Genomic DNA, 12,166 nt, shown 5'->3' with positions numbered 1-12,166 from the left:
CAATGTGGATTTTAAGCCCTTTTGAAAAGCCACACAAATTTTCCTTTTAAACAGGATGGCAAGCAGCCATTTCTAACCATAACTGTCGGCCTTTATCTTGGATGACAACCAGACAAGTCCCCCACACACACACACAGCACACAACATCAAGCGCTGATGGCTACGTGTTTTCAGCAGGAAATGACATGTTTAAGGAAAACCTTTCGCCAGAACTTTCCTTGGCAGAAAATTATGAAAAGGCTTTACAAGGATAATTGCATATGAAAATATATATAGTATGATTAAGTCCAACAAAACAGGTTTAAATGGAAATGAAATCAGATGAGAAAATAGTGGAATAACTATGTGGAGGGTGATTTGCACATATTTGCAAGGCCCTTTTTTCACTTCAGTGTTTGGTTCTTTACCTAGAAATTGAAAGACTTTGGACTAGTGTATTAAAGGTGAAACCTCAAAGGGAGTTGCCACAATCATGTGCCACGCTTCTCTCCTAGAAAGCCCAGCTGCCCTGCAAATCCAGTCTTATCAGATTTACTGATGCTGTGCTCCACTATGTCTTTCTTAAAGGAAAACAACAAGCCATGAAATGCAATTCTGACCACACTAAAAAGTTGAAGGAGGTAAAATAAAGTAGTAGTGCAAAGTAACTCCCACACAGAGACGACCGCTGCCCCCACTCCCACAAACCCAGCCAAGAACGGATATCTGCAAACGTTGCGGTACTGTGTTGCCTCCTGTACAATATTGTTTCCTGAACTGTGCCAAATCAACCTACTGTAACTTTACAGACTGAAACCAGTTACATTTATTAACACAGCTGTAAACAGTTCTGGGGAAATAGGAATTACTGTCCAGTATGCCCCATACAATCATAAATGTGTATGTACATATACATACCCGTTCGCTACTGGCCCAGGTTTAAGGTTTTGGTACTAGTGTATAAAGCCCTAAACAACTTGGGACCTGGATACTTGAGAGAGCGCCTTCTCCCCTATCAACTTGCCAGTCACTGAGGTCATCTGGGGGCATGTTCCTGGTAGTTCTGCATGGACCTATGGCCCAACTGGAGTCCACCAGGAGAAAAACCTTCAGCATGGTGGCCCCCTGTCTATGGAACTCTCTGCCCCTGGAGGTCAGGCAGGCACCAACACTGTGTTGTTTCTGGTGCCTCCTGAAAACATCTTTCTTCCAGGAAGCCTTCCTTGACAAACCAGCCATGTTTTTTTTTATCGATACTCTGTTTTGAGAAATAACGATTTTTAATATGGTGTTTTAGTGCTTTTATCTTTTTATCTGTTATTGTTCACCGGTCTGGAAACTGTTTAAATGTGGAGAGGTATATAAATGCTGCAAATAAATAAATAGATAAATAAATAAATATTTGACAAGTGCGGTGATGGAGGAATCAGTATACTTTCCGTACATGTCTCTTCTGCGAGTGTTCACCACAAATCCATTCCATACTGTCTCCACATTCATCTGTGAATCTTCATGTACACACACAAAATCATTTAAATACTATTTATAAATGTATTTTCACTCAAAATACACATTTTAAAACATATCTGAATATGTTTTTGAGCCGAAAGTCACATCAGGGCAATTGGCAAGTGTGAAAGCCAGTGAATAACTAAATTCTCAACCTGCACATGAACCCCAGGAGCTGCAGATCAAGACAATCCAGATCATAATTCAGAATGATCAGATTCCTCAGGCAACACTAGATAAACAAGCTTTCATTAAGGCCTGAAGACACGACATCGTATGAAGAGAGATGTAAACATTTCTATGTTGGAAGGACATTTTCAAAAGGAAGTTTCCTACAAAAAGGGTTGTTTTCAAATGAAACCACAAAGAGGGGCTGGAAGAGCTCCAGGAAGGCCAAAGCTGTCTTAGAAACTGTAAACAAAGAACAGTTTATTGGTCAGACATGCTTCAAGAAACTCATGAAAACAAGCCAAACGATATTTTATGAATTGGCTTCCTTAACCTACATTTGTAGGGTTAAAACCCTAACCCTACATTGTAGGGTTAGGGTTTTTGCAAAGACTGCTGACCACCAGTCTTTGCAAAAACATGGCTTTGACTCCTCTGATTCATAATAGCCAGTGTAACCTTTTCTCGCTATGCTAATGGCCCCAAATTAAGAGGAGTAAATGTGAATGCCTTTGCCTAAAAGATGAACTCGCACAGTGCCATGCGTGTGTCGCTCCGCATTAGTTTCCTGGGATTTCCAATGCATTTTACACCAGAATCCTATTGACTCGCTACTGCTTCAGCTTGCAGAGTGAGCAGGATCTAACAGAAGGTAAAGTGAACCCCAGCTCTAGCCTGGCCCATTCTCTTTACCTCTGCTTGGAAAAGGTAGTGAGGTTAAAGGTATTTCCTTTGTTTTTATTTTTTATTTATTTACAATATTTATATACCGCTCCACATCAAATGATTTTGGAGCAGTGAAGGTAGATAACACTGATACTGTGAAAGCTTATGCAGTGCAACTGTTACTAAGGTTGTAATAATTGCCTTCCACAACCACAGGCACTGCTCCACCACTGCTGAGGAGACAGGTCACTCAGATTCCCCCCCCCCACCCTCCAGGAAGCTCACATCCCCTGGTATTTGCCTCTAGCAACCAAGAGTTAAGGACATATTGCTTCTGAATATGAAGGTTCTATTTTGAGCCATGAGATTAGTGGTGGCTAATAGACCACAGATGTATATAAGGAATTATGCCATATAAGTCACATTATATAGTACCATCGCCACAACACATTGGCCTCATTCAGACGTAATAGCAAAACGTGCTTGAGCATTACGCGAACAAGCCTTGAGCTCAGAAACACCGCTCCCCAGCCACGAGAGGACCAGAGGCTTTTGCTTTCATTTTGAACTAACTGTGGTTTATCTGACTGATCAAATCAATGGACTCAAGAAGTAATATATTATACAAAAGAGCAAATGTATGCACACTAAAATGAAAAAAAAAACTTTTACTATAAATGTATAAAATATGTAAGTGCTTCAATGAAACCATTTGCCCCAAACTATCTCAAGTCAGGGGAATAAACTCCTGTTATCCTGAAATAGCAAAATAGCAAAATAACGGAGCAAACGGTTAGAGTTTGTAACTGGTTCCAGCCAATTAAAGCTTTCTTCATAATGGCATACAAAGATTTTTAATCTTACCAGAAATTTTCCAGGTCAAACTTGTAAATCCACTTCATCTGGCAGCATTCTTCCTTGAACAAGCCATACACAGGCTACCTCCTACATGCTTGTGCTCATTTGTTTTCTCAAGTTAGGAACAAGGTTTGACCTGGAACACTACCGGTACAGTTAAAAATCTTTGTATGCCATTATGAAGAAAGCCTTGGCTGTCTGGAACCAGTCACAAATGCTAACCACTTCCTTCGTTATTTTGCTGTTCCAGGATAACAAGCATTTCTTTTTCCCCTGAATTGACATAGTTTAAGGCAAATGGTTTCACTGAAGCACTTCAATATTTTTCAAGTTCTCAGGTAATAGTTAATGATAGAAGTAAATTTTGTATTAGTTGCTTCAGGCTTCTGAGGCAAGTTATTTTATCGCCTTCCTGTTTTGTTTCTTTAAATACAGCATATTAATGGAGAGGAACAAAGTTTGGCTGCCAGTACAACAGATGAAGAAAATTAAACAATACGTAGATTTGTCATTCTGATGAAGTACAGAAACAAAATCACATTCCAGAGTTTTTGTTGTGTAGTTTAAGATAACTACGATCCCTGGGGAAGGTAACACCAACCCACCCCAGTATTCTTGCCGTGTGAAAACTAAATGGATCAATACAACCAGAGATATGTTGGTATACCATTGGAAGATGGGACTCCCAGGCCGGAAGGTGGTCAAAATGCTATTGGGGAGGAACAGAGGGTAAGTTCAACTAGCCCCAGATGTGATGACGCAGCTAGCTCAAAGCCGAAAGGATGGCTAGCGGCCGATGGTGCTGGTGGTGAACGACAAATCCGATGTTCTAAAGATCAACACACCATAGGAACCTGGAATGTAAGTTCTATGAGCCAGGGCAAATTGGATGTGGTTACTGGGGAGATGTCAAAATTAAATATAGACATTTTGGGTGTCAGTGAACTCAAATGGACTGGAATGGGCCACTTCACATGAGATGACCACCAGATCTACTACTGTGGACAAGAGGACCACAGAAGAAATGGAGTAGCCTTCATAATTAATAATAAAGTGGCTAAAGCAGTGCTTGGATACAATCCAAAAAATGACAGAATGAACTCAATTCGAATTCAGGGTAAGCCATTGAACATCACAGTGATCCAAATATATGCTCCAACCACAGATGCTGAAGGAGCAGAAGCAGATCAGTTCTATGAGGATCTGCAGCACCTACTGGATAATATGCCAAAAAGAGCTGTTCTTTTCATTACAGGAGACTGGAATGCTAAGGTGGGTAGTCAAACGACACCTGGAATTACAGGCAAGCATGGTCTGGGAGAACAAAATGAAGCGGGACATAGGCTGATAGAATTTTGCCAAGACAACTCACTGTGCATAACAAACACTCTCTTCCAACAACCTAAAAGATGGCTTTATACATGGACTTCACTAGATAGTCGACACCGAAATCAGATTGACTACATCCTTTGTAGCCAAAGGTGGTGGACATCTATACAGTTGGTAAAAACAAGACCTGGAGCTGACTGTAGTTCAGATCACGAACTTCTTATTGCACAATTTAGAATCAGACTCAAGAGAATAGGGAAGATCCACAGATCAGTTAGATATGAGCTCACTAATATTCCTCATGAATATGCAGTGGAGGTGAGGAATAGATTTAAGGGACTAGATTAGGTAGATAGGGTCCCGGAAGAACTATGGACAGAAGTTCACAACATTGTTCAGGAGGCGGCAACAAAAAACGTCCCAAAGAAAAAGAAAACCAAGAAGGCAAGATGGCTGTCTGCTGAGACACTGGAAGTAGCCCAAGAAAGAAGGAAAGCAAAAGGCAACAGTGAAAGAGGGAGATATGCCCAATTAAATGCAAAATTCCAGAGGTTAGCCAGAAGAGATAAGGAATTATTTTTAAACAAGCAATGCATGGAAGTGGAAGAAGATAATAGAATAGGAAGGACAAGAGACCTCTTCCAGAAAATTAGAAACATTGGAGGTAAATTCCAGGCAAAAATGGGTATGATCAAAAACAAAGATGGCAAGGACCTAACAGAAGCAGAAGACAGCAAGAAAGGGTAGCAAGAATATACGGAAGATCTGTATAGGAAGGATAATAATATCGGGGATAGATTTGATGGTGTGGTCAGTGAGTTAGAGCCAGACATCCTGAAGAGTGAGGTTGAATGGGCCTTAAGAAGCATTGCTAATAACAAGGCAGCAGGAGACGACGGTATCCCAGCTGAACTGTTTAAAATCTTGCAAGAAGATGATGCTGTCAAGGTGATGCATGCCATATGCCAGCAAATTTGGAAAGCACAAGAAAGGCCACCAGATTGGAAAAAAATCAACTTATATCCCCATACCAAAAAGGGAAACACTAAAGAATGTTCAAACTATCGAACAATGGCACTTATTTCACATGTAGTAAGGTAATGCTCAAGATCTTGCAAGGTAGACTCCAACAATTCATGGAACAAGAATTGCCAGATGTACAAGCTGGGTTTAGAAAAGGCAGAGGAACTAGAGACCAAATTGCCAATATCTGCTGGATAATGGAGAAAGCCAGGGTGTTTCAGAAAAACTTCTATTTCTGTCTTATTGACTGTTCTAAAGCCTTTGACTGTGTGGATCATAACAAATTGTGGCAAGTTCTTGGTGGGATGGGGATACCAAGTCATCTTGTCTGCCTCCTGAGGAATCTGTATAATGACCAAGTAGCAACGGTAAGAACAGACCACGGAACAACGGACTGGTTTAAGATTGGGGAAGGAGTACGGCAGGGTTGTATACTCTCACCCTACCTATTCAACCTGTATGCAGAACACATCATGCAACGTGCTGGGCTTGATGAAGCCAAGGCTGGAGTTAAAATCCCTGGAAGAAACATTAACAATCTCAGATATGCAGATGATACCACTTTGGTGGCTGAAAATGAGGAGGAGCTGAGGAACCTTATGACGAAGGTGAAAGAAGAAATTGCAAAGGCTGGGTTGCAGTTAAACCTAAAAAAACCCAAGATTATGGCAATCAGCTTGATTGATAACTGGCAAATAGAGGGAGAAAACATGGAGGCAGTGACAGACTTTGTCTTTCTAGGTGCAAAGATTACTGCAGATGCTGACTGCAGCCAGGAAATCAGAAGGCATTTACTTCTTGGGAGGAGAGCAATGATGAATCTTGATGAAATAGTTAAGAGCAGAGACATCACACTGACAACAAAGATCCGCATAGTTAAAGCAATGGTATTCCCCGTAGTAACCTATGGCTGCGAGAGCTGGACCATAAGGAAGGCTGAGCGAAGGAGTATAGATGCTTTTGAACTGTGGTGTTGGAGGAAAATTCTGAGAGTGCCTTGGTCTGCAAGAAGATCAAAAACCAGTCCATACTCCAGGAAATAAAGCCAGACTGCTCACTTGAGGGAATGATATTAAAGGAAAAACTGAAATACTTTGGCCACATAATGAGAAGACAGGATACCCTGGAGAAGATGCTGATGCTAGGGCAAGTGGAAGGGAAAAGGAAGAGGGGCCGACCAAGGGCAAGATGGATGGATGATATTCTGGAGGTGACGGGCTTGACCTTGGGGAAGGTGGGGGTGGTGCTGGCTGACAGGAAGCTCTGGCGTGGGCTGGTCCATGAAGTCATGAAGAGTCGGAAGCAGCTGAACGAATAAACAACAAATTATTATTATTGTTGCATAGAGACACCTTGAATTTACTTTGTGTATGGTTGGTACTACACTCCATTTTATTCTTGAGAAGCAATTTGTACGTTGTTAAATAGAGACCTAATGTCCTTAGTAGTGTTTTGTTCATCATATCATGTATAGATTATGGCAACCTACTGTTGTCTATTATTGCTGTATAGAGATATTTTGAATTCACTGTGTGTGTGGTTGGTACTACACCGTACTGTATTCTTGAGAAGCAATTGGTACATTGTCAAAGAGAGACCTTGTGCATTTACATGTAGATGTGACTTTTTCAGTGTACACAGCCATACATACATTTACAGTAAATGGTTTATTCTTTCAATTTAGTGTGCATAATTTTGTTCTTTTGTATAATATCTTACTTCTTGGGTTCACTGATTTGTTCAGTTTGGGTTTTATGTTGAGGGTCTTCTTCCCTTTCACTTTATCTGCCCTGGTTCTCACATAACACTGTGCTTGCAAATCCTGCTTTAAAGCTGCATTCTGATCATGGCTTGCTTGGAGGCACTTAACCATAGTTCCCGATTCACATGTACTGGGAAGATATGTTTAAGTGCTGAATTCTGGCTTGAGACGAGTGAAGTGGCAATGAATGGGCCGTGCACACCCCCTCAGTGTTCATGCTTATTAAGCCAGGATTTTTTTGCTTTCTGTTATGTGAAAATGCATACATTGCATACAACAGTTCATCTTAACTAATGGTTTAGGGCAGGAGTAGGCAACTGGATGTCCTCCAGGTATTTTGGACCATAACTCACATCAACCCAGCCAGCATAGCAAACAGTCAGGGATTATGGGAGTTGTAGTCCAAAACAACTGGACAGGAGGAATCCAGGCTGCCTGCCCTTGGTTTACAGAAACAAGGCAACTTCAAATCATGGTTTATGATTCTGTCTTGTTTCCCTACACTATAGTTAGGATTAAACACAGTCTGCACATTATGAAAAAAAACACACACCGTTAATTGGAAATGGAAGTGAAGTCTCCCAATCTCTTACTTGAAGCCATGCTAGAGGAGAAGGGAAGGAGGAGCAGATGAGCTTGAGACTTCTTCACATAATGCTAAACCATAGCTCAGCATTACATTCAAACCAGATCACTGTATAAAGCATTACTTCCTGTTATTTAGCTAGAACATGCTGCCTATATATTTGACTGGATGACCCCAAGTCTAATAAGTTAACTCTGATCATATCTCCCCTTTAACAACAATCATATGTGCGTTGAGAAATAAGTCCCATTTCACAGTTTTCTAAATGTCGATATTCCATAGATACTGACATATACAAATGAAACATCAAACATCCTAAGCAAAAGCTGAGTTAGACAACCTGCAAGATGTAGCGAATAATGCATTTGGTCACAGAAGACCCAGATTATTGGCCGTATTCTGCTAAAATAAATGTTTAATAGCAATAAATTGCAAATGGCTTAGCAACTCTGGATTTTAATTAATGTATCTAAGAGTTCTGGATTTATAAATGAAAATGTGGCATCCAATATTAATGTCCAAATTGATATATTACAAGAGACTTTGCAACGATACAAAAATAAGTGAAGACTCCAGATTGAAAATCGGCAGCCATTTATTTTATATTGGAATTGGACAAACTCTTCGGAAACAGTAAGGCAAGAAGATAGATGGTAATTATAGAAGACATTCGATTTTTTCCCAGTTTTATGGTTCTGGCCTATTTAATTTTATATGCTAATAAAATATTAAGAATAAAGATTTCTGCATTTATGCTATTTCAGATTCCTAGTCATGCAGCAGCAGCACCTAAAACTGCCAGGAACAAGAATCACATTTGCAGGTACTTTGACTATAGAATACACGGGATTGTTCCAGTGTTGCCTTGTAATGAGGGCGTGTTCTCATAATCCTATCAGGATATGGCATCCACAATTATGTTTATTACATTTATTCACTCCAAGGAATATTCAGGACACTGCACATGATCTCCCCTGCCTTTCTTTTTATCCTAGCCGCTAGGGTGGGGTTTAGGCTGAGAGAGAGAGCATGGCTGGCCTGTGAGCTTCATGGCTGAGCAAGGGTCTGAACCTGGGCCTCTTTGGGCATAGTTTGGGATGTGTGAGAATTTTCTTTTTGCTCACAAAACATCTGAGCATGCTCCATTTGAAGCTATGAAGGTGAGCACGTGTCCACCCCCCAAATTTGCAAATTGTCAAACACGTGCTTACATTTGTCTCACTCCTGATTCCCAGTTTGATTTGCACAATTTTCATAATTTGTGCAAATTTCCTCCATGGACAAAGGAAAGTTGTGCAAATTTGGGGAAACCTGCCCAAATTTGGGGGAACTTGTTCAAATCTCCCGTGCGATTGCTCAATTTGCACAAGTTTCCTGTTCATGCAGAGTGAGCAGTGATCACAGATGTGAATGGGAAGTGGGCACAGGACGAACCTCCAGACGATGCTCAGAGAATCCTGGTGACCTTAAACACTGCTTGTTCACCCATCCCTAGGCATAGTCCAATACTCTAGCCAGGGGAGGTTGGTGGCTCTGGTTTCAGTGGGGCCGTGCATCCATTCTGGGTTTTAGTCAGAACCAGCCAGAACCCTACAGGAGCTATCCAAGGTGCTGAACCCTCACCCCCAAATGGGTTCATCACCTTGGACAGCTCCTATAGAGTTCTGGCTGGTTCTGACTGAAACCCAGAATGGATGCACGGCCCCACCGAAATCAGAGCTACAAGCTTCTGCTGACTCTAGCCTAACCTTCCCCAAGTTGGGTGCCCTCCAGATATGTTGGACTTCAACTCCCATCATCCCCAGCTAGCATGGAAATGCTGGCTAAGAATAATGGGTGTTGCAGTCCAGCACATCTGGAGGCACCAGCTTGAGGTAAGTTAAGCTAGCCAGCTTTGAGGCCATCAATGCTAATTTCCAGCCATGGCTACCATATGCTGAGGAAGCTGCATGCGTGCTTATCTTATCACCATCCCTCCCACACACACAGATGTGCTATAAAGACCTGCTTCAGCATGTTATCCATGCCTGGGAATCATTACGGCTGCCTTGAGCCCAGAGTTTGTGAGAATGGGCCCCCAGTCATCTATGAATTATTTGTTGTTGTTGTTCAGCCGTTTAAGTCGTGTCCGACTCTTCGTGACCCCATGGACCATAGCACGCCAGGCCTTCCTGTCCTCTGCTCTCTCCCGGAGTATGCTCAAGTTCATATGAATTATTTAGCCCATTTTTATTTATTTATTTATTTTAAAAATTAAAAAGATTATATACAGGGTGTTGTACAAAATGCATTAAAACAACAAAAAAAGATAAAGCTAAAAATAACAAAGAGAATTTACCAAGCTAGGTCTTAAAATCAGCAAAGGCCTCAATATAAAGAGAAATTTTCAGCAGGTGCCTAAGCTCCATCAAAGACGGGGCTTGTCACACTGCAGGCTGGAGGGAGAGAATTCCAAAAGTGGGGTGCCACCACAGAAAAGTCTCTGTCCCTGATTGTTGTCAGATGTACCTGTGCAGGTAATGGGACAACCAGGGGACCCTGATCTGTGGATCTCAGTGAACGGGCAGGTTGATATGGGAGAAGGCCCACCTTTTATCTCACCTTTCTTTTATCATGGTGCTCCCAGGCAGTCTCCCATCCAGGCACTGATCAGAACCAGACTTGCTTAGCTCCTGCAAGGTTGCTGTGTCATGTGCCTTTAGACCATAGCCCTGAAATGGAATCTTATACATACATACATACTGACAGAAAAATAATTCTCTAAGTGTGGGTCATTATGTCACCAACACACATGATGGAGGCATCAGCAGGCTGGGGGAACCTCAAAGTTTGCAGAAGTACATGATATCTCTAGGAGAAAAAATATCTAAGAAAGGGCCCCCCAAAAGCCTAATGGGGATTGAGCATGCTCAGTGGTCATAAACAAGACCACTGGAGAGATAAAAGAACAGAAAAACTGGGGCAGCAGGATGACGGAATGGAGTATCGTGGAAAACAGTGTGGCTGACCGGCAAGAACCCTGAACAGGAGCAACTCCACATTGTAAAATTTTGTTGCAGGTCCTACCTCTTTGGCTGTATTTCCAAAGTTACCAACAAACAAACCCCAACATGCTGGGTATGGTTTCACTCAATGACATGTTTCAGTTTAGCTATAGTTGTTTCAGATATCTGACAAATATACATTTTTTACATTGCCACCATAGCAATTACACAATGGTTTTATTGTGAATGCTCACAAATATTTATGATGATGTACACAACCCAGTTTTGGTGGGCACACATTCATCGGCTATCGCCAGGATTTTTAAAAATGCTTCAATTTTTCTAAATAATTGAATTAACAATCTGTCCCTTTCTTCTTCCCAGCCTGTAGGAGAAATCATGAATGCTTTAAATTTCTTTGCTGGGAAGGGTGAGCGTGTGAGCACTCTCTGCATGGAAGAAATATTGAAGGAATGCTCAACCCACAAGAGAGAGTTGCAAATCCTCTGGTCACATTTCTCCCCTGTAGGAGTCATGCTGTAGTCTTGATTCAGATTCCAAACAATTTCCCTGGATTCTTCACTCCCTCACTATTGATTAGAATGTTGATAATAAAAACAAAAAGGTGTCTTATAACGTCTTAAAGTTTAATTGTTTTACAAGTGGGAGGTGTACAAAATGTTGGAGCATGGAGTATTCCTGTTCAGGATTCCAGCCAGCCATGCCCTTTCCCAAATTCTCCATTCCTTTCTGCCAATTTTCTCTCATTCCCACAACAGTCAGACAGCATTCCATGTCCCCGGCACACACTCAGCCTTCATTAACCTGTTTTGGGGTTCCCTTCCTTACATTCCCCCCCAGTGTTTTTTTGTTCTTCTACACAGCTTGGGGTGCTCCCAAGCTTGCCAATACATCCCTCTTGTGCATTGGTGGTGCTCCTTTGGCTCCAAAGGTGCAAGCGCTCTCGGCTGAGGATTGGTATTAGCACAGGATGATGGCATACACTTTGTGGACTAGAGCTCACTGGACCATGTGCCTGAAGTTTACCCTAAGTTGGCAAGAGATGCTCCTTTTGCATGAATTCCAATTGCCACCCCTTTCGTTTTCAGAGCTAACCCCAGTTTGCATTATATCATCACCAGTTTTCACAGACCCTGGTTAGAAACAAGTTTGCCACTTGTGGTTTGGCATTAACCATGGTTAGTAAAAGGCCAGTGTCCCTGCAATACTAACCTGGAATAGCTCTGAAAATGAAAGGAGGTAATTCATATGCAAGAAAGGAAGAGGGAGGAGTGCACAGGT

The 12,166-nt window shown here is 41.6% G+C and overlaps 1 long non-coding RNA gene across 1 annotated transcript in view; it reads right to left on the bottom strand.

Moving 5' to 3' along the window:
* The window catches only part of LOC146337113 (uncharacterized), a 344,200-nt gene that overhangs the window by 224,374 nt on the left and 107,660 nt on the right, over positions 1–12,166 (bottom strand). The window lies entirely within an intron of this gene.

Source organism: Heloderma suspectum, chromosome 11, assembly GCF_057233095.1.
Source record: "Heloderma suspectum isolate Gila_16-S chromosome 11, 16-S_ref, whole genome shotgun sequence".
Lineage (NCBI taxonomy): Eukaryota > Metazoa > Chordata > Lepidosauria > Squamata > Helodermatidae > Heloderma > Heloderma suspectum.
The sequence above is the reverse complement of the archived record's forward strand: the minus strand, read 5'-3'. Positions and strand labels throughout refer to the sequence as shown.